Raw genomic sequence first — 24258 nt, forward strand, 5'->3', positions numbered from 1 at the left:
TATTTTAAATAACATTTAAAATGCATACTTAAATTGTAGAGCTCACTGCTCTGGGATGTCATGGAGACTAGAAACATAAACAAGTTAGAAGAGGGATTATATAAATTAATGGAGAATAGATATAGTTGAGATCAGATGATTAGATACAACTCCTGGCCAAGGAGTGCCCTGAACTGATGATGGTCATAAACTGGGAGTCAAATAAGGGGGAGGGAGAAACAAAACCAAACCCACCACATTATACATGCCCTGTTTCTTACAGTCCTCATTAAGCATCTGCTTCTGGATCTTGTCAAAGACCGGATACTGAGCTACACAGGGCTTTGCAATTTGCCCCAGGATGACATTTCTATTTAAACTTCTTATTTTATGGTACATTTATAGGTTTTGTTTTTAAATATTAAGACTCTAACTTTAGCCCTGCCTCATCACGTATTTAGGAAGCCAGAAACCTAACCTCACTTACTATTTCTAAAGGCATTATCTATCATATTAACATTTAGATACCATCTGAATCCTGACAGCGCAGCACAAAAGTTAATGCACAACACGGCAGCGAAGCAAGTATCACCCTCAGCAAACGGAAAAACTGAAGCAAAGGCCAGAGCCACGGTGCACAGAAGTGGCAAAATTGAGTTTAATGCACCAACAGTCCTTCTTCCAGGAACAGCTCTTCCCTGTCTGCTAGACGTTTGACGGAAACTTCTCACTCAGACGCCGACTGAACAAAACAGATAGCGTGTTTGCAGTACGTACAGCTAAGCGTTGGGTAGCGTTCAACAGAGCTGCTATTGCTAAAAGTAGGTCAGGACCGTCCGTTCTAACCAGGGAGAAAGGAAAGCTAAAGCACACCAGACTATTTGGCCAGGTATTACAGAAAACCTTCATCTGGGATTTCATCACTACTTCAAACAGACATGATTCATATTTTACCGGCCTCCACCTCAAACACGGCACGCCTTCCCAACCGCACTGCCCTCCCTATCATCGGGGGCACCTCTCCCCAGCCTCAGCCAGGTTCCCTGTTCCCGGCTTTGGCTCCACAGGCTACCAAAGCCGGAGTCCTGCTCTGTGCTAGCTGCCTTAGCTATTCCGTGTTGATTTCTGTAAAGCAGAAATGCCCAACTGTTTCATCCAGAAACAGCCCGGACAGCACACTATCTTCTCACTGTAATCGCTTCTGCCTTAGAGATTATTTTCCTTGGCAGAGTGCCCTCCAGAAGGGAGGGAGGAGACCTCCTGCAACCAGCACATGCTTCCCACAGGATGGCTCCATGACCCCTAACCAAGCTCTCACGTCCCAGAGGCAAAGGCCACGCTCCCAAGGCAAGTCCTTTTGCATCTAGCCTGGCCTTGGAGTAACCTAGCAAGAGAGAAAAGGAGCTTCCAATGTCCTGTGAAACTCCTGTGAAAGGAAGCCAGTCCTACACTTGCACTCCAAGAGGAAACCATGGTCTCCATGCCAGCATCAACCCTGGAAGATTGCACAGTGGTAGGGAGAACAGAGAGACCTACCACAAAAGGAGTTCATGCTAGCAGTGTTACAGACCACAAGCAGACACACAAGGACCACATCCTGAGCTCCACCATCCAGTTGTCAAGATGCAAATCAGAACCGTTAAACGCTGGAGCCTGCCTTGAATAAATCCTTTTGCTCTGCAGACACTGAGCAGTGCAGGGTGCTCTGGCCTGTCAAAGAACTGCATTTCCTTGACACCCCAGAAGCCTTCAATTTTAGTACCACAGCAGCTCTATAAAGAATTAATGCATCCTGGGTGGACAGGAAGGAATTCTTCTCCTTGGAGTTTTCCTTAATTTCAAATAAAATTCACTTTTCTGCCCTCCCCAGTAATCTTCTGAAGAACCATACATCTTGACAGCAGTTTGACAGTCGTCTTCTATCACTCCAACAGTGTCAGCAGTTCTGGCTACAGCCATGAATACAGGCAGTAACATGCAAATAAATTTAAAGCAATGCAACCACATAAGTAGCATCTATCCTCTCCCACCCAGAAGAGACAGCAAAATCAACAGAATTCCACATCACTACCACAATCTGCTTGTGGTTTGCCTTCAAACCAAGTTGGGGTATATTCTATCTTGTATTACTCAACTCATTTTAAAGCATTATCAGAAATGAAGCTTTGATCAATTAATCTTCCATAAATTAGTGCCTAAGCCTGGAAGGCTATTAGTAGTCAGCTACAAACTATTAGGCTCAATATTCTGGTAATTAGATTACACAGGTCTGCTAGATAATGATCCAAGTTGAGGTGGCCAGACATTTTCTTCCACCTCTGCAAGCCAATACCAATATTTTCATAAGGCCAAGAACAGATAGCAACACACCATGTTCAGAAAGCCTGGGGACCTTCCCAAGTTGCTCGTAACATGTATAATACACAATAGCTCCCACTGCACTACTGCAGAAGACTGAATAGGCTGGATGCAGACTTGAGAGCCAGGATCAACTTCACACCAGTCTCAACAGCTCCGACCAATGCCCCCCACCCTGCCTCGGCTGGGATCTTTGATATACCATGTTTCCAAACATGGTCCAACACATAATGGTGGCACAGGAACCATCCATGAAGGGGGCTCAAGGTGCATGTGGACAAGGAGCCACAGGCTGGCAGCAGCAATGCAGCATACTCTTCCAGCCTACAGGCATAGCCCTCCATCCCAGACATTGTCCACACTCAGAAGTTCTTGTTTCAAGGATAAAGAAGCACCAGATTTGAGCACCAGACTGCATACGAACAGGAGTAGGACGACTACTACTGTGCATGGGCCATCAGTCAATGCTCTTCATTCATACCACTGTGGGTCCACAACCTGGAGGAGTGAAAATGGGCAACATGAAAATTAAGCAGCAAAGGAAGCAGAAGCTAGGACACTGCAAGATTTGGTACTTGGAAGAATAAACCATCTGGAGCAAGCATTCTCCAGTCACTTTGTTAACAAGCAGACATCTAGTCACACCTTAACCAGAGCGAGGAATTTTATTACAAGACAAAATTCACCATAAGAAATTTTAACACCATCAAGTGGTTTTGCAACACAAGCTTCTGTTCTTATCTGTACCTTCAGATGGAGGAGATCATAACTTTCTCTGGCAAAATATTTGAGCTCCTGGTCCTGTTCAGGGCTGAGAAAGCTTCTTTGGTGCTGTGCTAAAGGCACCAAGGTTCAGAACTGGTTATCAGTCCATGGCAGCCATGAATTTTAAAGGCTTTTCGGTTGAGACTGTTCTCCATCTGGTTTGCTACCCTCCCACCTTCACAGTCTGACAGCCACTGGCTGGGCAGGACCAACTCGCTCTTCCCTTTGCCTTTCAGGGAAGCCCAGACCTTCACCCTAGGGCCACAGAGATGCACTAACAGGTCTGCTGCATAAACTGCAGTGCTAGTCTGAAATGCAAACTGCCATGAGCAGGAATTGCAGCCAGTATAACTGGCTGACTGTTGGCATTTCAAGAGAATGCTACCTTGCCAGGGTCACCCCTGGGCAAAAGCGCCCAGGAGACAGGAAAACCAGATTTAGGGTAGTTTGTTAGGAATAGTACTGAGAGTTTTACATCTGAGTGGCTGCTCTTCTGTTGGAAGGAACAGCTAGACAGAGCAGAGAGGCTGGTAAGGGGAACAAAGAAAACGTACATCTGTGCTGAAAGGATAAACTGCACAGATCTGTTTGCAGACTGTCCCAGTTCCAGGCACCCTTCCTCAGTCATTTTGAGCTATATACTCACACGACCGAGACTGTGCCTTCCTCTGGGAAAGGAAACGGTTCAACTCTGCCACAACACGGGTAACTGGCCCAGGTTGCCCAGAGAGGTGGTAGATGCCCCGTCCCTGGAAACATTCAAGGTCAGGTTGGACAGGGCTCTGAGCAACCTGATCTAGTTAAAGATGTCCCTGATCACTGCAAGGGGGTTGGACCACATGACTTCTAAAGGTCCCTTGCAACCCAAAGATTCTATGATTCTAACTAATCAAAACCCCACAACAAATGTGGCTCAGACAGCATTCTTCAGACATGTATGTGGACCAAACTGAACAATCGGCCACCTAATGTCAATCCAGGAGGCCACAGTGGGGCTGACACAAGTTTAGTATCATAAAAAAGTTTTAAATTAAACCTTCTCAGGGCTTAGTGGGAAATACACTAGTTGAAATCATGGACCAGCCAGGAACAGAAAAGATCATACAGGCTAAAGACGGGTTCAAACTAAATCCAGTTTGGACAAACTATCTGGAGAACAGCAGACAGGCCACACATCAAGATGACAGGGGAACAAGCAACAGGAATGGAACTTAAGCCCACTCCATCTAGTCCCAGTCTACCCCAACATGACCCTTGTCCTAATCCTGTATGTACTCTACCTGGCTTCTTGTCTCAGCCCCAGGCCTGTCTGTACTCCTCATAGCTGTAAACTGAGCACGCAGCTTCTCAGCCAGTCCACAGAGTGGCTTTCACTGTAGAATATGAGATGCAGACAAGTTAGTTTCTGTATCCTTGCAAAGGGGATATAGCTCCCAAAATACATCAACTCAGTTGTTTTCCGTCATAAGAGTCCAAGAATATACATCATCTTTGTTCTGCTACTGGTCAGCTTTCCATAGCTGTTCCCCAAGGACCACAGCAGCAAAGTTAGTCAACAAAAGGTTAAAAACGGACATTACCTAACAGCAGAGACCATGTCTCTAGGGACAAAAAGACAGATAGCCCAACATTGTTCTCTTCCTTCTGAAAGAGAAAGGAAAGTTCAAAGGAACAACTAGGGCTGTTCTGTACTATGCTCCCTGCAGATTTGGGTAAGCATCTAAAACCAAGTGCAAGACCAGACTTTCAAGGGTGAAGCATCTGGAAGTGAGCCCTATTTTCGAGTTATTTTTAAATGTTTCAGACAAGACCTAAAATAAGACCAGTGTTTTGAGTACTTCTGAAGAGTATGAACCTCACGTAGGCCATGACATTTTTAGTTGGAAAACCCTTTAGAACAGGGATTGTACTGTTTATATATCTGCTTATCACCCGTTTTAGCTCAAATTAAGTTACAGTCCATTACCAGGCAAGAAACAACCTTTTAAAGGGAGGAAATTCACACAAATAAGATACAGGCTATCAGCAGTAAGACAGTCTCTGTAACTCAGTAAAACACCTACCATCTCAGAGCAGCAGGAACAGTATATGCCACAGAGAAAGGGAGAAAATTAGTTTCTCTGCTTATAATATTTGCCTTCACACCATCCTTCCTAGCTGTATAGCTTCCAGAAATATCCTCTACATCTCTCTTCAAACTCAAGTCAACAGTCTGCAGATTCCAACAGCCCACAGGCAATACCTTTAGCAAGTAAGAGGTGCATGCAGTACATCACAGGCAGCACAGAACCAACCTAGAACACAAGCTGTGCCAGCCTCTGTTTTTACAAGTTTTATTTGTATCTCCTCTCCTGCTCCACGCTGACAAACCAGGTTGCGGTCATCTGGCTCTGGCAATACTACAAGTATGAAGTAAGTGCATAGTAGCACTTTACCTCCCTGAATACTCTCCCAGGCTTCAACAATGTGCAGCTCAGGGATTTCTTAAGATAGAGGTGGTTTCCATGCATTTAGTAACCCTCAATAGCTCCTTCTTCTATGGAACTGCCCTGTGTCCTCAAATACACACAGATGTTTGGCATTCACAACATCCTGTGGCAGGAAGCTTCCCAGGTTAACTGCACACATCAAGGAGTAAGTCATTACTTGTTTTTAAGCTTACTACATGCTGGCTCCATTCAATACCTATTAATACTTGTAATGGAAGAGGCAAAAAAAGGTTGCTCCCCTTCTAACCTTTCCATGCCATTCAGGATTTGAAGATAACTATCACTCATTTCTTTTCAGGTGAAAGAGTCCCAGTTTATTCAGTTGCTCCTTGTATGGAAGGTAATCCTCACCTCCGGTCACTGTTGCTGCTGTTCCATTTCTAGTAACTGAAGATACCTTTCTTAAGGTGCAATGGTTTTCCCAAAGCTGTAGAAAACTCAACATCCAAAAAAGCTGGAGAAACTAGTGTGATGGTTATTAAATACAGCAGGGATTCCCAACTGCTATACTGAAGTTCCATTCAGGTAGTTCTCTGTTAAAATATTCAGCCTAACTTCCTAATCTGAGTTTGCTCAAAAGCAAGTTTACTTTCAAGCCACAGCATCCAGCTACCTTTTCTTCCTCCAGAATACCGTGTATTTTTCAAAAACTTTCTATCCCTGTTAGGACTTTGAAAATACAAATTACCTTATACTTGATTTAGCCTGGCCTGATGAAGGCTATATCCCTCATGACAAAGGTTGCATGCCAGAATTTTATTCTGTCTTATGTTCTTTATGAATATCTTAATCCATCAATTTTTTCTCCTCAAATATGGGCACGGTATTTAGTGATTTCCTGATGCTATATAAAACAACAATATCCTTACCAGATCCTGTCCTCCTACAGAGTCACAGAAGAATAATTTGGTTTGGACACTGTTTTTATCAGAAAGTCAGCCCCTATACTGCTTAAAAAGGAGTGGAGAGAAGAGGAAGGAACAAGTAACACTCTCCTAGGTAACAGTGAATTTCTACTCTGGCTGCACAAGAATGAAATAGAGCACGACTCCGATAATAACCGTAACTCACATTTCAGAAGTTCATTTGTTCAGCCACGATCTTTTGCACTTAAAGGTACTAAAAAGCATGTCCTCTAGTGCACTTCTGCTGGAGCACTTTTTCAACAGGATCTGGATAGAATCAGTTTAATATCTCAAAGAATACAACATACAGACTTCCGTCCTCCTGACGGTATTTTATTTTTTATGTACCCTGAAAGCATGGATCCAGAAGAGACTGGCCTGAATTCAAGTCACCTCAAGTACTTACTCATTCCCTATTTCAAACAGCCTTGATTTAGTGGTTTTACTTGAACCACCCAGAGCAATGCAAAGCTGAGGAAACCAGACTGGCCAATCTTTGTACATGTGTTATATGTACTCAGGATTTATTCTTGGAGGCTCCAGATTGAAACAGGTTTTCCAAAAACTCATTCTTTACCATCTAAGAGTTCAATCCAGGTCTACTATCAAACTGAAACCACATGCACACATCAGCACACCCAGAGAAGTCTGGGCGAGGGGTTGCTGTCTGGCTTTGTTCATTGTTTTTATTTCTGCTGAGCCCTCCTGCTGCTGTATCTGCAAGTCCAACAAGCAGACATCCTTCTGATGAAGGGCTCCTGTACTCCCAGTGCTCTAACGTGATACTCATCTCTCCAGTGCAAGAATCGGTGACTCATCTAAATCAGCACCTAGAGTCCAGGTGCCAGGGTTTCACTCCCCAACCAGAAGTTCATGCAGATCTGCAGATCTCCAGCAGCTCATTCAGTTTGGGATCTCTGCTGTACCACCCTACATTTGATATTCAAATTCCCGTATTCAAATTCCATACATTCACTTACAGAGTGCTTTGCCAGGCACACTGAAATAGGAATTGTAGCTATCCTGTTTAACAGGAAGCAGCCTGAAAGGAGAACTCAGTTTCAGGGAGACATTTCTTCAAGGGTCTATAGCTGTCAACACCACAGAGCTCAGCCAGCACAAAGCAGCTCATCACACTCTATGGTGACTGACAGCCAGATAGGAACATCACTCCTGCTCCAGGAGACTGTCTTCAGATTGGCAACACTCACCAGCCCATTTCTTACCATACATCACCATCAGAAAGTAGCTTTTTTGTTTTGTTTCCATCTGTACATTAAACTCATTCTCTTGTACAGAAAATCTGAAGTTTAAAAATTATTTTTTACATTGCAACAGAGGTGGAAGTGCAGCACCAGAGATGCCAAGAAGACTCTTGCAAAAGGTGTACAGTGGCCTGACTTCAGCACCACTGCAACCACAGATCCCAACCAGTCCTTCAAGAAATGGGTGTGCAGCTGGGGAGTAGAACCAAGACAAAGACAAAAATGACAAGCAAATACACAGGCAACTTTTGGAGTACAAACATCTGCTTACAACAGAACTCTACAGATCAAAGCTTCTGTTGAAGAGATGCCGTCCATCCTTCACAGGGTTTCTCTACATAAAGGGAATGCTCCCTTTGCAAAGAGAACATGTGCATATTCTCACACACAGCCACTCACTCTTTCCAGCAGACCACGTGCCTAGTGAACCCACTTGCCCAAGTAATCACAGGTGGTAGAGTTCGTCAGGTGGGTTCATTATGCAGCAGCATCAAGAAGCTGCCCAGCATTACACTGGCCACACAAACCGAGATGATCAGGAACACAGAGGAGCCCAGTGGCTGCAGCAGTCCATGGGCATCCCAGTGCCAACTCCCGGCGCATTTTGCTTACCATCTGGACTCTTGGGAACGTTGAGATACCTTCATTTCTCTTATTGAAGAGCGTGCCTCAAGCTGGAAAAAACAACATAACATGAAATGCAAAGACTATTTTTCCAATAAATTAAATCCCTGTTGCACTTGACTCCCGCTGTGGTTCCCTTCCCCCTGAGAAGACAAGGTCTGGCCAGCTGCACAAAGTCCAGGCAGCCCTGGGAAAACAATGGAATCTTTTTCTTGCCAGAACGAGCCTTCCCGTTCACCCTTCTAACCATGGCACAGAGGACACCCCCAGTGTGTCTGCAGGGGAGAGGAGTCTGTTGGCATAGCAACAGTACACCCTAACTCTCTGCTAATGAACAGGGATAAAATGTTTTGTTCTCATTAGGAAAAATACAGACACATTCCTGATTGGTGAGTAATGTCTCTGCCTCTGGGAGATTAGCTCAGAGCTGTGCAGCCTGAAACAGCCTCAATTCAGCCCACTGCAGTGCTTCCCTTGAACAGCACTCTCCAAGGACTGCACGTCTCTCAAGGGCAAGCCTACAGAGCCTTCTGTAGCACTTCGCCTTCAGCCCTGAGACAGCTCAAGGCAAGAATAATGAGAAGAGGCTTGACAGGAGCAAACCAGAACAGGCACAATAGGAACACACCCCCTGTCCCCGCAGGAGCAGGGTAGAAAAGCCAGCTCTCGCTGCTGCATTCGCTGCACCTGGGTCCCAAGCTACAGCCACAGCAGGCAAGAGTTTCTCTTTGTGCATCAATTGCAGGTTTGCCTCACACAGGGCTCCAGCTCTCCCTGCAGCCACATTTCCCATTGCTGGACAAGTAACTGGACAGAGCAAAGAGCTGCAGTATACTGGAAAGCAGATCTCAGCAATCATTAAGTGCCTGGGTGCTAACAACCGAACAAGGGCTGCTGCCTGCTAGTCTTTATTAGGATTTTGGCATCTAACAATCAGCAAGATTCACCAGGAAGGAATCTCTATATACTTCGGTGTTTGCAGAATATTTGCACAGACACTGCTGTTTCAGCTCATGTCTGTATCTAGGTGCTGACCCAGGCTACTCCCTTGGTCTTGCAAGAAGTAAAGCCTCTGCCCCACACAGGCATTACTGCTTCCCAGACCTTGCCTCCAGATCCTTCTGCCACAGGGACCAGCACAGCAACTGGGAGGATCACAGCCTTTGCAAAGAGGATCCAGGACGGGAGCAATGCCAGAGATTCCATATACAAACAAAAATCCAGTCTCCAACCACACATTTGCCATGCATTTTGGCATAACCTGGTCTGCACAGTGCAAGCGCAGCCCCGCAGAATTTAACTATGGAATTGCACTCCAAGCCCATGGTACATCTCTCCTTTTTGCTACTCCTGGGTCCCATTCATGCACACCAGTTCACCTTGCCTTGAATTCAGAAGTTGTTGAGACTAGGGACTGCACACCTTAGTCCTCAGACAGAACTTCAGAGAGTATTTCCAGGAGCTGAACAGGCACTCTAACTCCCTTCTCCCTCTGTGGGGAAATTTGTGCTCGCCAAGATTAGTACCCTGCACAGAGATACACACAGCTCCAAAGCAAACTGGGATGTGGCAGAGCTCTCCCAGCCCCCTGTACTGCTGATGGAGAAACGGTAGGATTCAGGCTCCGAGGCAGCCGTGGGCTGTGCTCTGAGCACCCGCTAACTCCCTTCCCCGGCCCTCAGACTTTCAACCTGCTCTTCTCCCTCTTCCCGCTCCTCAGGGCTTCAAGCAGCTCAATTCAGCAGCTCAAAATGTGCAGGAGGAGAAGGTGGAGTCAGCATCAGGAAAGAAGGGCCCTGCTAACTTACACCTCTGACAAACTTGTGCGTCCTGTAGGGAATGACACTCCTTCAAATGTTGCTGCTCTTGCTCAGCCACAAAACCCATATTATGCTAACCTGTGCTGTGATCTGCTCACGGAACTGCTGGGACCTGATTTCTGCTTTACATCCTTCCAGCTGAGAAATAGTTTATTTCAGTCCCCTAGGCAGGAATTCAATTGCCTGCAAAGCCATCTTGGTCTGCCTAAAGGAGGGAAATGAGCCCGTGATCTTACCCAGCAGGCAGCCGAGCAGCGGCAGACCCTGGCCTTTGCCAACAGCCCCTGCCCAGCCTGCGGTGAAGCTCAAATCCCTCCCAGCTCAACAGAAGGCCAGAGGGGCCAGGGTGCTGTTTTCCAGCCTCCAGGCATTTCACTTGTTCCAGGCGAGATCCCTCCCCCAGCCCTGGTCAGAAAGGAAAAGCCGTGGGAATGGAGCTCAACACCCCGAGGTAGGCTCACCCCAGCCGACGAGGAGCGCTTAACTCCCTCCGCGCCGGCAGGCAGCCCTCCGCAGAGACCACCGCCGCCGGGACACCTGGCAGGCAGGCCCTCCAGCAAAGGGTTACAGCTCCCAGACCGGCCTCATCCTGCTCCCCAGCCCGCTGCTCCCCCACGTCGAGAGGCGCTGGCCGGGGACGGGGCTGGCCCGCAGCAGAGCCCACAGCACCACGCCACGAGCGGGGCACGGCCGAGGGCAGAACTGCTGCTCACCCGCCACAGGCCCTTGCGCTTTCCCAGGACGCCCGTCGCTCCTGCTGCCCTACCTTTCAGTGCTTCCATCCTCCGCCAGCACACAGACAGAAAGCCGCAAGAGGAGAGCACTCTCTCCATCTTTCCGCGCTCTCAGCAAGTCCCGGAGGCTGCCCGCTTAACAGAAAGGTATCTTCACCACCGCGTCAAACCACGTTTTCCTCCTTTTGCTCTGCACGCTGCTGCGCGAAAGCTGCACTGCCGTGCAAAGCAGCCCTCACACCGCGCAGGGCGTGCGCACGGCCAGCCATCAGCCGGCATGTCAGGAGTTAAGTTAGCATTTCCATTCTCCTGACCTGCACCAACACTGGCTGAATATCGAGCTATTCTTTGCAGCTTGATAAAGCATGAGAAAGCTGAAGGCCTCACACACTCCTCTTTTCACAGCTTGGCGCGCTGCCCACAAGCTGTCACTCCCTGGCACCCAGGGCAAAGAGAGAGAAGGCGGCCAAGCTGCAGCCAGCTGCAATGAATCACTCGCTCCCCCCGGTCCCCTCCTCCCCAGGGAGCCTGGATCCCTCCTTCCGGCACGAGGATAATGTCTGCCTGGCTACGAGGGCTTCTTTCACAGAAAACGCCATCCTTTTTGAGGCGGGGAGGAGGGGGGCTCCTGTTGCAAAAGCTGCTGCCACAGAAAAGGGCACAGCAGGTCCCAGCACGACCCAAGAATGAGGGTTTCTGCTCAGCAGCTGGATGGGAACTCTCTCCTGCAAGCGATCAGCACAGACACCACTTAAAAATCTGATGTTGGCCATTTGTCTAAATTGCAAGAAATTCTGGAGGACGGCTCAGGCACAGAATATGATTTGAAGGATACCGCTTATCACTTCATGCCCCACTCATGCAATATTTATTTCAGGGACATATACCCACTGCAGTCCCTCCCTAGCCCCCCTTCTCCCCCTCACTACAACATCTAGCCCAATTACCACGTCTATCCAAGCCCTTCCAACCACCACTACCATCACCTCATGTTTATTTTGATGGGTTCCACCATACAAACTGCTTTCCTACATTAGAGTTCATTCTGTATTTTTAACATGAAGCAGCAGAAGGAAACACATCTAAATCTCAGCGTTAGTGGAGTCTAAGATGAAAAAAGCAGCTGAGGTGGCACAGGAACACCAAGGTCATCACATGCCTTCCTTGTGCTACAGGCCTGAGTTTGGAGAGCAAAGCCTTTGCAAGGTCAAAATGTCAGCTGTTTGCTTTCTGAGGAAGGGGATATTCATCGATAAAACACATACAAACTCAGCCCCTCACCATCAACCTAAGCATGAACTAACTAGTGGCCCATGGGTCTGCATGGCACATGGGATATTTCCATCCACTCCTTTCTGTCTCCTGCACAGAAAGGTGTTCGCTGCCTGGCAGACAGTCCTTGCCCAGTCTCATCTCTCCCCCACTACAGAAAAAGGAGCTGCAAACTGCAGTTTTACTGGGAGAAGGGTTTAACCCCAACTCCAGCGAAGGCAAAGTCTCACTGCCTCCAAGGAGAGAGGAGAGGTTGCCTTCCCAACAGCACATGCTGCCACCGCCAGCATCCCTCTTCTCCCACTGGCGAAACTGTAACCTTCCCTACCCCAGCGCCTCACGTCCCTGAACAGCCATACAATCCTGTCAACTCCCCTCTCCTCCGTACGGCAGCCATTTAGGCTCCAAGTTCAGCATGCCTGTCCGCTAGTAGTGACAAATTCAGTCAGTGCCAGTACAGGATTATACAGATTTCTCTTATCTCTCCCTGCACTGCAGGGGTGATGAAGGAAGAGTTGCACAGTTCCCACCTGGCAGCCAACGCATATTCAAACAGTGAGAAACTCATCAACTTTATTTGGGTCACTCAAGCAATCTACAGAGGATTTCTTTTATTACTGTTGTTTGAGTTTTCAGGGGGTTTGTTTTCACAAAATCTACAACAGCACAAAACAAAATGTAAATTATGAAAAGAAACAAAAGAAACTTTTTTTTTTTTCCCCCAACAGAAGTGGGGAGGACCTTCACTACTCCTAAAGTTACTTGCATCACAAACTAAACTGAGTCTTAAAAATGTTCCTTCAGGGACACAGGCTGTCAAGAATCACAAGTAACCACATTCAATGACATTTTATCAGATACTCTGTCAAATGACACATAACACATGGATTTATCTGTTAGGATACACTTACAGCACTTTGTAAGGTTTCTCTTGCACTCCTATATAGTCTACATCAATAAATGCCTCCTCCACAACACCTGCAGCTACAAAACTAGTATACTGAAAAGATTATTACACTGAGCATGCATAAGTTAGCAAGCTCTGGACCTCAGGTTACCCCTTGTGCAAATTAAATACAACACAGTCCCTAACTGTACATACAGACACAGTTTCGCTGTGGGAGTGGCAAGCTCATTCAGCATCACCCTCTTCTGCCAGAAGGATCTCTAAATGCAAAGCTTAGTAGAAACAGTTAATATCCTGAGCGTGGCTCTGAGCCATCTGAGCTCTATATGTAATATAATCGGGTTCATAATGCTCAGAATAGCACTCTGGAGTCCTAGTACAGACTAAGACCTCACTGTATCAAGTGTTGTGTAGATAGTTGTAGTGGTGCCATTTTCTCTTCTGTAAAATTACTGAGCACCATATACAGGAACCAACCATAACCCTTATTTTACAGAAGTTAGGACACAGGAGAGCAATGTATACTTTTCAAATGTCTTTTTTTGGCAGCTAAATCAAGTTAGTATTTTCACAGACACACTGGGGGGAGGGAGGGGAACACTGAGGTTACTCTCTCTCTGGAGCAGACAGGCAAAAGCCCAGTTCAGCCAAAGCTCACTGAGGCTCTTTATGCTCCCGTTCAGTGACAGAGGTCACTTGTCGAAGGCTGAACCAGATCTGGTACTGGGCTGCCTGCTAAGCACGCTGGCAAAAGGATCTGAGCGATACCCCTCTCTGCAGTTGTTTGCGTTTCTTTGGGAACACCAAAGGCCTGGAGTCCATCCCAATGCTGCTTGCATTGCCTTTGCTAAAAACATGCCTTTTAGCTCCAAAGTAAAATTTGCCTTAAATTCCTCATGCTCTGAAAAAAGGAAGCCCGTACACAGGATCTATCAAGAAGGTAATCGCTTGTATTTCCCAAAACACTTCATTTATGCAAATTCTAATTCTTTTGGCACCGCTTTCAGGATATTTTCCTACTATGAATACAGGTTAGATCCATGTTTGAGCCGAGCATCCTGTGATCCTCTTCAGGGTCACACTGCGTGGTGGGTGCTGCAGCCTGGTCATAATTCCCAAGCATCCAGCAATCACAGCTCTTCAATTCATTGATTTTTTTAAGAGGCATCAGGTCACACTGTCTGGCTTTCAGCTGATCACAGTTCATGAGCTTTCTGCACATTTCTGGCTCAGGAACTGTATGCGTTTGAAGTGAATAGAGACTAGATGCCTTCTGGCAAGATGCCTGAGCCAAAGGCCTCAGGAGAGAAATCCACCATTTCCTAGGCTGATACAAATGGACAGGCATCCCCTCACTTCTACTCCCTGTTTGTGAAAAGACTGAGGGAGCTGGCGATTACAAGGGGGAAAGGAAGACCTGTAGGGTCCAACACAGTTGCAAGTGGTGCACTCAAAGAAATTTCTTGCAAGAGGAAAGAGAAGTAGACAGCAGAGTACTTAAAGAGGGGAGCCCTCTGCAGAAACAAGACATACCACTGCAGAATAATTTCTTAATATAGGTTGCTCCTTAAGACCTGCACTAGCCTGAATGCCCTGATGCCATGAAAGAAAATGCTTTATGATGGGGAGCAGGAAGGGGTTATGCATGGGCATGAGCAGGAGGAGGCTATGTATGAAGAAGGATATTCTCCTCCCAGCTAAAAAAAGCTGTGGTTTTCAGCACTGTTTTGCCTTTCCTCTACTGTGTTGTTTCCCAGCTGAGAGGAATCCTGTCAGCCCATTGTACAGCCTCTGATCGGAGCCTGTCCTGCCTGCTGCCCCTGGCATGGGGCTCCCCGGGGACTGCTCGAAGGGTAAGGGACAGAAGCAAAAGGAGGCACTAGAAATGTGCCAGCACATTCTCTGGAGCTCAACAGAAAAGTGGGGAGGCAGAAAGAGAAACTTTCACAAAGCTGTTTCTTAAACCAGATTTACAACGATGCAGTGAAATAGGGTAGGGTCATGAGTGAGGGGAGATTGAACAAGTTAATAGCTAACCAGCAAGCCTGTCATGAGACAACAGATTTCCACAGGGAAACACCAAATCCAGAACTGTTGCCTGCAGACCTGCTGGGAGCTGCCACTGCCTCCACTGTTTCTGTACCCTTGCAGTCCAATCACAGCAACAGTACTACCCTTCCCCCTGAAGTCCCTGTTCCTCTAAGCGGAAGTCATACTCAAAGCTATCTTTTCTCTTTTTTGCATGCCATGAGTGATGAGGATTTAAAAATCTGAGTTTTTGAAAGTAAAGTAACTGCTGTGAAAACGTTACTGGAGATTTTCACCAGAAAAGGTGAGAAGAGCCCTCCAACTTCTTGAAAAGGTACTGAGCACAAAAGCAATCCGGTGCAGAGCTGCAGGGACAGCAAAAATGGAAGTCCTGCTGCTGTGGTCGACATTCCCAAAGTTGACCGGGGGAAAGAGGATGAAGCTGGCTGCTGCTTTACCTGTAGTCACTCAGGAGACAAGCTGTCCAGACCTACAAAAATTCCAGTGGTCTCATAAAGAGCAGCTTCTAGGAGGAAGATTTTTCACGAGAATATTCTTGTCTGTTGGTTGAATAACTTCTTTGTTCCAGACTACAGCTAAAAAAAATAGCATCTTCCTGCTATTGCTTTGCCATTCAAGACATTGTCATTGTCACCCTTCAGATGTGCAAGCATAAGAGACAGCAGCAGCTGAGCTGCAGTAATTAGGAGGGAGAGATCTGCAGTCCTTGTCTCACATCTTTCTGTTAAGATGCCGTTTACACTTTGGCAGGTTTAACAGTCCCCAGTGAAAACAAGCCATCTGCATCTACTCCAGCAGGCCATCCTCATTTCTGAGCCCTTCAAATGATTCTGGAAAAATCAGCGTTGCCTCCCTTACCTTGCTTTCTATCAGGTCCAAATGCAGTCACAAAACCATTACTGCTCGTATTTACAGTAACACAGGAATACTGGCTCTAGAACTGTTCACAAGACAGCTACTTCAAAAAAATGTTTCCCATTTTATTCAAGTGTCTACGGACTTCAAAGTTACACTGCTTTCTGTACTTGCAGCAGGGAAGCTAAGGAAGACAGGACCAACCTCATTCAATGCTATTCAGAAGCACCCTTCCTGAGGAAAGCCAGTAACTTTTGGAGAGTCTCTGCAGACTTTGCTCCCCCACTTTGCACGCTGAAGAATGACTGGTTGGTAATCCTCTTTCACTCAGTGAGCACAGACCCAAAGGTTTTCATCCCTGTGAGCTCAGAAATTTCCATTTCCATTTGAGAAAGACGTTTTCCTGGCAGTTCTCAAAAGATGCATTTGTAAAATAGGGAACAACCTCAAGGAATGCTAAAGCAAAGGAAGAAAGCTGTACGTGGACAGTCTTTCTCCCTCAGCCAGGAAAGGAAATTCCTTCTCAGCACCGATGCCCCATAAACACAACCTACTCTGCAACTACTAAATACTTGATCAACACAAAGGCTGCCCACCCTACCCTGTACAAACACCCAACATTTTCATAAGTGTTGGTTTCAGATCAGCTGGGGCAACAGCCACCAAAACCTCAGAAGAAAGAAAAAGTGCAGAAACACGTATTTGTGTGTGTATGCTAGACAAGAAAGGAAAATAAGGGGTGCATGTCAGATGGCTAGGACAAATTACAGAAATGTGAAGGTATTGTAGTTATTGTACTGCACTCACTACAGGGAAGACACACTTGTGACAGTGATTTTTAAGCCTGTAGTCCATAGACTTTTGTTGTCTGCAAAGGTAATTAAAAAAGCAAATCTATTGCCATATGTCTAAAGGAAAAAGTCTGCAAATCCAAAGACGTTGAAACTTGCTTCTTTCAAGTGCAAAACATTCAGATGGCCTAAAGCCAAGTCCCAGAAAAAAGCCCTAGTCAGTAGCTCAGGAATGCCAGCTCTTAACACAAACCAAAAGCATACAAACCCTCCGGTCTGGCAATTCATAGTATCATCTCCCACCAAAAACTCCCTTAAAACTGCACTCTTAATATTGCAGCTATCGTCCTCCTCCTCGATCCTACGCCAGGGAAACCTAACCGAAGTCTCACTTTGACACTCTCCAAAGTAGTCAGCTGAGTGAGCTATTTTCCTTACCTTGCTTTGGGGAATTCCTGCTTAGCATCTCTGTAAAGAGAAACAAGAAGGCTTCACGCTGCATCAGGCAGGATCCCTTCCATCACTCCCAGCTCCTTAGCAAAGGCATTCCTAGAGGTGCACTGTGCCCTAATAAATTAACGCAACTGCTCCAGGTTTCCCCGGCAGCTGGAGGCTGGAATTCTGCAGTGAGGGCAAACACCTCCACAGCTAAAGCAAACACATCGGCAGCGTCCACAGCTACTGTCAAAAGAGGGACAGAGAAGGTGGAGATCATAAGGCATCTGGTTGACAAAAGACAATCCAACTTAAAGATGGAAGATGGCCATGAGTCTGGCCCTGACCTAGGCATCCCTCTGTGCAGGCATGTGCTTTGCCAAAATGTTTTATCAGAGCAAAACCACAAAACTTCGTTTTTAGAGCAATGACCATCTTGCCCGTGACATGAATGGTAGTTTTGCCTTTAAGAGCATTTATTTTAGCATTTAGGGGACTCGTGTAAAATATCCTGCAAAAGTACAGAACAAAAATAGCCCAGTCTTAAACAGCTTATAGCTTAACTCTAAAATAAATGAAGACAAAAGAAACAGTACTGATCAGTATGACCAGCAGTCAGCTCAGCAGAACAAGACGACTGCTGTTTGCAGGGGTAAGGGAGGTGGGTTTTTTTTTCCCCCCCTTCTTTTTGAACTACGTAACAGAAAAGACCTGATGAAGGATTTTTGAAAAGAATTATTAGGTGGGTTGGCACACATTTATGGGCCAACCACCTCTCACACAAAAACCAAACCAGTATTTTTCAAAAGCAGCACAAGGAAACAACAGAGGCTAATGTTACCAGACAAACAGCAGCCAGAGTCCAACTTCCAGCACTAACATTTGCTAGATTGCATACAAAAAAACTAGATGGGCTGTTTCAATACCTTACTTTCAGTTGCACTTGGCAAGTAAGGGAAGGGAGTAGCCAAGGCAGGGCTGAAACAGTGACAGTAAAAGAAAAGCAAAAGAGCTGACTGCCACAAATGTTCTTACAACAGGCACAAACCCATCAATACCCTAAAAATAAACCTCATTTACTAAAACAAGGGCATCTTCCTCAGACACACACCAAGAGCTGGAGTAAATTCTCAGATTTCAACACCTCCCGCTCCCCACGTCCATGCTCTCCCACAGGGGGTTTCTGGGGAGAGCCTTCACTGCACAGATGGGAAGTAGCACAGGATAAACGTGAACAAATCCCACCCAGGGCAGAGCTGGTCTGTACTGCAAACCCAAGCCTTCAGCTTCCACAGCAGCATTTGGAGACACCACTGTAAGGCATATTTTCCTCCTTTGAAGGACCACCAGATCCCAGTCTGTAAGTAAATACTGCCTTTAAGGGAAATCCTGGTCTACCTACATGTGGTTAATAGACACACACACACCAGGCAGCTAACAGCGATGGGGGAAAGCCAGCAGACCCATCAGCAGGTGAGTGCCAGGAGCTCCCCCACCACAGATCGGATGATGCCAGTAAAAAAACTTGCAGATTGCTGTGTGAGATCAGCCTGCAGAGCTGTGTGCTGTTTGGGAAGACCCCGAGTGGCAGCAGGGCACTTAGAAGCCCTGGGTCTCAAGAAAGGAATCGCAGATGAATGTGTTAGGTGAAGGACTCGTACATATGTATACGTGGAGAGAGACAGACACAAAGGAGGGTGGGGGGAGGTTGACAGCGAGACTTGTCTCCAGGCCTTGTGCTTATTTTGACCTTTCAGTTAAAGATTCTCCGAAAAGGCACGGTTCAGCCCCAAGCCTGATTAGACGTCTTGGGAAAAACGGAGCACAAAGCATCACACATGAATGAGCACAGAGCCATAATACGATCTTGATACTCCCACCCATCCATATGGCCAAAAAAAGTGAAGTCCTTCAGTGCAAACATTGGCAGCAGCAATATGAAACTAATGTGTTAATTAGCAGACTTCGCAATCCAGCACAGGACAGAGATTGCTGATGTTGGCTATTATATAGTCAATCAGAAGCCAAACAGAACAAGTACCACGTTAGTTAACCCATTCAGAACAAAGTTAATAATTTGCTAATTGCAGGTTTCTGGAGTGAGCAGGCCAAGGTCTGTTTTCCAAACAGCTTTTCTCAGGGGTATTTTAAAATGTGTTTGGTATGGTAAGCTCTCCATCGCTTGCAACTCTTCCCCTTATTAACATTCAGTCTCAACTTAGATGTTTAGCTTAAATTCAGGGAAGCGCGCTGCCTTGCTTTACACAACGTCAGACTAAATTAACTCAATGATTTGTCTGGCCTTATAAAACTGTAAGTTAGTTTTCAGCCTGTAATCAATCACAAGTTATTCGGAAACAATCATAGGCTAAACTACAACTTTCATCAGATTTGCTTCCTGTACAGGATTTTCACATTGAATACAAGATTAGTGAAAGTAACTGAAATTACTTAAATGCAATTGGAATTTAACACTGTTCCTCAGTGTACATGGGTTTACATGCCAACTGCTTATAGTTTTATTAACTATACTTTCCTAGGAAGTTTAATCAGTAAAATAAGTACCACAAGACAGGTCAGACTGAAAGATCAGTGTAACGGTGAAAGAAATATTGTGAGAAATAAAGATTTCATTCTCAGGAGACACCTGAAGTACAAACCTCAAGTTAACACTCCTGTCATGAACTAAGATTCTTCATATCCAGGATGTACCACTCACATTGCATAAAATATTTAGACATCAACAAAGTTTGGGAGGAAAAAAAACAGGGATGAGGAACACAGCTGCATTAGTCTTGGGGTTATTTTAAAGCACTGAAAAACAGAAATCAATTGCAGGAGGACTAGTCAGAATCACATAATTTAAGGTAAGATCACTCCGACTTCCTGCCTAACACACAGGCGCCATTCCATTTTATCCACTCACACCTCTGCAAGACCCATTAAGTAGTTCTGTGAAATGTAGTGGTTTATGGCATCTAGACTAGAGGCCTTTGGAGGTCAAAGCGTAAGTTCACTACTCTCCTAGTAGTTTGCTCCAATGGCTCTATCATTCTTTCTGGCAGCAAGGCCAGACTAATGTCTTATTTGTTTGCTTTCTGCCTTGAACCATTAATTCCTTCTCTGCTGGATTGAAGAGTAGCTCCTCAGAGTCAATTATGCACATGTGTTAACCAAGTCACCTCTCAATACATTTTTTGGCAATCAACAGATCAATCCTGTCAGCCTCTCATTACAAGGCACCTTCTTTGGTGCTTGAACAACTTAGTAAAAAAGGAAAAAAAAAAGTTCTAACGATTTGATTGTCATCCCCACCACCTCCTCCCCCTTTTTCAGGGTCACTGCTTTGGTGAAGCACACAGTTGGGGAATGATCAGCATCTCTGGCACACAGAAGTCTGTACTTGCCTGTATCAAATGGGTGTTATTTCACTAGACCCGTTTCACAGCACGGGTAGAGGAGGAGCTAGAGAAATCATATACTGCGAAGATTGTATCAATTTGCTAACAGTCAATTATATGACTTTACTGAGTGTAAGGAACTTGCATCTTTCTTAGTCACCATCTAATAATTTCTCCAAAAGAGCTAAGGAAAACTTCACTACCTAATCCCCATTCTGCTCAGGATCTTCAAGCAAGAAAATCCCAACAGACCTGTCATTTCAAGCCATGGTTTTGAATTTGCCCTCAGCATTGCCTGCTTCTCTGCTGAATCAACATTAGCAGTAGCTTTAGATTTCTCTCCAGAATACTGATGAACTACTGAACAGCACAGAGTATAGTACTGACGCTCACTGAAGACAACTACTAGGAATACCACTTTCCGACATGTCTCCAGTAACCCGTGATTTCAGATGTATCAGCCTTTTTTTTTTTTTAATTAAATAATTATGAGGTATGCTGTTGATGTTGGCACAGATCAATTATTCATACCATTGTACAGCTCCAAGTCAAACATCCTAAGAAACACATTACATGAACATAGTCACCTGCTGCCGTGTACTCACCTGGTTTCTTCCAGCTGCTCTTTCGTACTATTAACACAACTGAACCCTTCAGAGGTATATATCCTCTGAAGTACACATCAAAACTAATAACTATCCATCTCAAATTTCCCCAAAGACCCGAATTATTCAAGATCACTGCACAAAAAGCATTAATCCCTTGTAGATGTTAACCAGGCACTCCATACGATGAGGACTAGTAGTACTTCCTACTGCTTCTATTCTAGCAGGAGGCCCATTGAACTTCCACCTCCAACCAGCATTTCCATTTAGTGACAATTCTCATTTTGTGTCGTATCTCAAATGCACATCTAAGTTTGCAAAGGGCACGAGGCAGAGAGCTTATGGTCTGCGTGCAGGCCATAGGTTTGGGTGCAGGTCAGTGTGGCAGCAGGAAGGGCTCTGCCCATTATACCACTCAGAAGAAAGTAATTCCAAGGCAACAGTGCAGAATGAGACAAGTGGCTTTTATCAATCCTTAACTTGGTATTTTCAAAGCAAGAAACTTACTCGTCATTGTGAACCCCCAGCCCAGCTACTCAGGAACACTAATACCTGGCTGTCTATCAGGGACACTGTTCTCTGGGATGAGGTCCTCAACATAGCTCCAAGAAGCAGAAACATGCAGCCTATGGAAAACTGGTGGCAGGGAAGGCTACCAGTGGGTTTTAACATCAGAAAGTCTGCTCATATTTATGCATGACCGCTCAAGTGAACTGCGTGACTGCTTTTGTTGATCTGCTCTCAACGATCTATTCTTTCAGTAGAAACACCAGGAAGAAGCCAAGCTGGGACTGTGCAAGAGAAAAAAACACCTCGTGGACATAGTGAATGGGACAGAAAATTCCCCTACAAATTCTGTAAGTTTATTTGCAGTGATGCTCTGCATTGACTTTTCTAGCAGCTTCACACATCAAAGCCCAAGCCACACCACAGTAGTAATTTTGACTAAATCTACTTTAGAAATTGATTAGACCATTGATTTTTTTATAGTTTAGCTAGAGACAAAGTGACCTTTCCATCCCACAAAAAAACAAAGGGAATTAACACATGTAAACAGTCTTCATTTTAAAGGAAGTTTTGCTCCCTTAGAACGAAAGTTCTGCAATACTCTTTCTTTCTTTTTTCCTTGCTGTTCCCAAGAGATCATTTCTCCTTTCCCCACTTGAGCTTGTCACCCTTCTGTCCAAAACAGGCCGAAGGGATGTGACTTCTCAGAACATATACAGAAGAACAGCCTGAAGACAAACACAAGACACAGATCTTCCTATAGGTCACTGGGTGGTAAAGCAATCAGTACCAATTTGTAGACTAACAGTTCTACTTCAGTCTTACCGCAAGTGAACCAGCATCAGAGAGGACAGTTCCCAGTACAGAGATAAGAGTTTCATAAGCACAAAGTTTAAGGATTTCTCTACACAGAGAAAGCCTTTTTTGAGATGTATTCTTTATTACACAGTGGAATAACAAGGATGCTCCATGCGTTTATATTGGTTGAAAATATTTCCCTTGTGAATCACTGCATGCATCATTTCTACCTGCTTCGCGTTCCATTTTGGGCAAAGTTCCACCCTTAGGACCTCATGCCTTCTGGTGCTTCCTACATGGTGCACTTGGGGACGCAGATTACAACCCTCGAGCCGAACAGCTAGATGTCATTTGCTTTTTTTATGATCCAACAGCGTCTGGCAGCCTGCAGAGAGCACAGAGCACTGCAATTGTCACTGCAGCACCCGTTAGGATTACACTGAGCTGGCAGCACTGTGAGGAAGGCAAACAGATGCATAGCCCAATGGCTTTCAAACATTCAGGAGGCAATAGAGGCAAAGGAAAAGGATGAAACCTCACAACTGCAAGTGCAGGTCATTCTCCCACAACAGCTTTGCTCAGTGCAGCACCACCCTGGGATTTGGATGTTGCTGCTAACCACCTGCACCAGACACAGGCACAAACCTCCGATCAGCAACAGAACATCAAACTACAAAACTACTTAACCAGAAACGTTCAAGTTCATGGGGCTGTGTGAGCGAAACATCAGCATACAAGTTCCTCCCGCAGGACGCCCATCACTGTCATCATCTGGAAGGTAAATGCTATTTAGATGTTATTTGTCTGTAGCTAATGATTTTGGCATTCATAGATCCACTGCAGGAGCTGTTGCTATAGCAGGTCTGTGATCGTGGGATGCTGTAGATGTATTTGAATGGTTGGCTCCAAAAATAACCCGAGTCTGCAAAACAGCCATCAGCTTGCCTACTCTTTCTACTCTTTACAACCTTTATTTGCAGGCTTCAACCAAGGCAGGTCTCCACAGTGTTGTGAAGCCTAGTTATGCATTATGGAACAGTGGTCAGTATCAATATGGTTTGTCAAGGAAAGCATCATGATGCCACCACTCTGTACATACAGGGCTTGGTACCACAATGAAACAGAACAATTATTTGCAAGACCGCTGATGGCAAGCAGGCCTTCTGGGTTTTGTAGACAGATAATGCATTTACAAGGTTCAAGTATGTAGAACACAGTACTGTTACTACAACACACAGGAATAGATCTAAAATACAGTAAGCAAGAAAGCATGATTGTCACAACTACCCCAGAAGCCTTTAGACCTGCGGCACTCTGCTTAGCTCATTACTGAGGCTACTGACACAGGCTTTCACTTCTGCAGATTAGTTGCGTTGAGAAGGAAAGGGCCATGGTGACTTGGGGACCATGAGGACAGAGACTTGACTGTCCCAAACCCAGAAAAAGCAAAACAGGCTAAATGGCTCTTTCATCTGTTCCTGCGCAGCTGCTCATATGGCCACACTGCCAGCACACACAGCCCCGACTCCCATCTCTGCTGCTGTGCAGAGTGACCTTGCAGGTAGCTGCCCTGTCAACAGCGCAGAGAGCAAGAACAGCAGTTGTAGGGCAGCTGCTCTACCTCGCTGCCCATTTTTCTTTACATCACCTCAGCAGGACACTGAGCACAACCAGACACTCCAGCACTGGGACTCCAACT

Source organism: Phaethon aethereus (assembly GCF_964289735.1).
Source record: "Phaethon aethereus genome assembly, chromosome: 11".
NCBI lineage: Eukaryota > Metazoa > Chordata > Aves > Phaethontiformes > Phaethontidae > Phaethon > Phaethon aethereus.